The sequence below is a fragment of the Wasmannia auropunctata genome, unplaced genomic scaffold (assembly GCF_000956235.1).
Source record: "Wasmannia auropunctata unplaced genomic scaffold, wasmannia.A_1.0 LD336088.1, whole genome shotgun sequence".
In the NCBI taxonomy this organism is placed as follows: Eukaryota; Metazoa; Arthropoda; class Insecta; order Hymenoptera; family Formicidae; genus Wasmannia; species Wasmannia auropunctata.
In genome coordinates, this window is record NW_012026802.1 from 227,351 (window position 1) to 230,577 (window position 3,227).

General features: G+C 40.3%; 1 pseudogene; it reads left to right on the plus strand.

Moving 5' to 3' along the window:
* The first annotated feature begins 1,488 nt into the window (after positions 1-1,488).
* On the plus strand, positions 1,489-2,215 carry LOC105448355 (annotated as a pseudogene).
* Positions 2,216-3,227: the final 1,012 nt, after the last annotated feature.

A 3,227-nucleotide genomic window follows, 5' to 3' on the forward strand; every position in this document is an offset into this window, starting at 1 on the left:
TGGCCATTTGCGTGTCCAATCAGGACTCGTAACACCGGTCGCGCTTCTCTGATAATCTAGGACTCTAACTCCACCTAGGTTGGTAACCGTGATTTCAGGGAAATCCGGTAGAGGCGCAAATTTTTGTTACGTCGTCGTTCCGTTGTCGCCTTCGTGTAACCGTCTTCCCGCCTGTACGTAAACCGAATAAAGAGAACTCTCTGAGAAACTCCCTCCGAGTCAACGTTTTATCAAACCTCCTGCCTAAGCATTTCAGGGCACCTTTCTTCGCGGAACTGCAGCAGTGGGAGCTGCAGTCTCATATCCGTCTAGTGTAACCCCACAAAACTATTATTATAGACTGAATACTACGTCTTTACCACTGTGAGAGCACGTGTTTTGTTAATCAGCTGTACGTTGCAGTTTGAGTTGTAGTTCCGTGTTGGTGCTATTATTTTGACTCTATTTATCAGTGAAAAGTAGTGAAATATGAGTGATAAGTTGTATGCAGGCCGTAAAGGCAGTAAAAATCGAAGTACAGCGCATAGACGAAGCAAGATCGGAAATAGACGCCCGCCTAACCGTCATTCATTTGAGTGCGATTCGGAGTTCGTTAGCGCGTCGTCGAAAAAACTTAAACTAGATGATGATAAGTGTGATAGGGATGTAAATGACTCTTTCGGCTATCGATTCGTGAATTTTGTCACTGTTTTTACTGCCCTTTCACAAGTTGTAGTATGTAAAGAGTGCAAAGGTGAGGTGTCATTTTCGGAGGGGAGCAGGCGTGGGCTTGGCTCCAAAATTATTGTAACCTGTAAAAATTGTGGCGATAATCTAATAAACAGTTGCCCACTAATAAATGACCGTGCTTATGAAATCAATACACGTATTGTTTACGCAATGCGCTTGTTAGGCATCGGCATTAACGGGATCAAAAAATTTTGTGCTTTTATGGACCTTCCAAAGCCGGTTTTTCAAGTTACGTACGATAAGATCGTTTCCAATATTTCAATTGCTACCGCACGTGTGCGCACTTTATGTATGAAAAAAGCAGCTGAAGAGGAAAAACTGATGTCTATCAAGCACGATAACAACGATGGGCTTACAGTATCAAGCGACGGCTCATGGAGAAAGAGAGATTTTTCTTCACTTTTCGGTATCATCACGCTAATTGGCTGGCATACCGGCAAAGTTTTAGATGTGTGTGTAAAATCAAAATATTGTAAAACTTGTGAGTATTGGAAAAAGAAAGAAGGTACTGCTGAATATGAAGAAGGATATGCTGAACATGATTCGCAATGCCAAGCGAATCACGAAGGATCGGCGGGAAAAATGGAAGTCGACGCGGTAATAGAGATGTTTCAACGCTCCGAAACGCTTCACGATGTGAAATACATCAATTATATTGGTGATGGAGATTCAAAAACCTATAAAGGTATTGTTGATGCTAAACCATATAAAAATTTAAGTGTTTCTAAAAAAGAGTGCATTGGTCATACGTAGAAAAGAATGGGAAGTCGCCTACGTAATGTAACAAAAACGACTAAGGGTCTTGGGGGCCGAGGTAAACTAACTGGTAAACTTATTGACAAACTCACAATTTATTACGGGTTTGCTATTCAAAGAAATACTGAATCTGTCGAAAAAATGCGGAATGATATCTGGGCGACTTTATATCATAAAATATCTTCTGATGAAATACCGCAACATGGTAAGTGTCCGACTGGAGTCGACTCTTGGTGCTCTTGGCAGCGCGACAAAGCTTCAGGTTTGCTATCAAGTTTTACGCATAAGTCATCTATGCATGAAGATGTTTTCAAAGCGATAAAGCCGATCTACCGAAGAACTTAGCTCGGACGATCTTCTTTCACGCTGCTTGGGTGGATACACGCAAAATACCAATGAATCGTTTAATTCGGTCGTGTGGTCCATCGCACCGAAGGCTGTGTCAAGCGGAAAAACTGTGCTCGATATAGCGACTGATATCGCCATTATCACTTTTAATGATGGCTTATCAAGCTTATTTCCTGTCTACGATGTACTTGGATTGACGGTTGGACGAAATTTATACGATTTTTGTATGGAATCAGACGAAAACCGCATCAAAGCCGCCGAGCACTCACTTTCCGATATCGCAAAAGAGGCTCGACGCAGCATTACATCGATCAGAAGAGAGCTGGAGGAGCAAAATACGGCCGTGGAAGGGCAATTGTATGGTGCTGGGATAGCAGAGTGAAAGTAAAAAAATTTTTATGGATCATATTATGATTTCAAAAAGTTACAGCGTTTTCAAACTTTAAACGCGTTTTTTTCGAAACCATGTTTTCGAAATCGGCGAGCAGTAGAACTCGAGGTTTTCATCCGATCGACTTGAAAATTTAATTGTAACTTCTTCATTTGATTATCTAGTGAAGTACACACGATTTTAACAATTGATGAAGAGGATTTTTTTAAATAAAATATTCAAGTCGATTTTTTTCGTCGAAAATGCGAGTTTATTTTCTGAGTCTCGCCATTCTGCGAAAAAAAATTCTAAAATTATGATCGTGTGTACTTCACTAGCTAAACTCATGAAGTTCACGAAAAAATTTTTTTTTGTGCTTCCAGATGGTGATCCAGGGGACTTCTACTGCTCGCCGCGGAGGACCTTCGAAAAATCTTGTATTGTTTATGCGGTCCTACAGCCGCCATTTTGTGAAAAATTGTCACGAATGAAATTTTTTCTTACTCCTGAAGAGTTGCTTAATCGATTGATATATTGGTTGTGGGTTATAATTTAAAAATGTACTCACAGAAAAATCTTGAAAAAACCCTTTTTTTTTGGCTCCAAATAGATATAACCCCTTAACAGTCAATCGACGATCTTCCATCACAGTTTGATGCACAAAATCGATCATTTTATCAGTTGTAGCGATTTTCGGGCGCCCGGAACGTTCCTCGTCTAAAATGCTCGTACGATCACGTTTGTACTTGGCCACCCAATGTTTGACCGTTGTAAATGAGGGGAGGCTTCACCGTATACAGAGTCTAATTTATCTTTTATTTCCTAAGTCTTTTTCCCTTTCAAATGAAGAAATTTTATCACTGCGCGATACTCGATTTTCTCCATTGTTGACAGACAATGTCAGCTGACAACTTTGGAGAGTTGCCATAGACAGAGTAATGATCAGAATGACTTCAAATTTTTACGGTTTACATATGTCAAGGCTATCTATCGGACGGCGAAAGAAATTTTTTCTACAGTTACT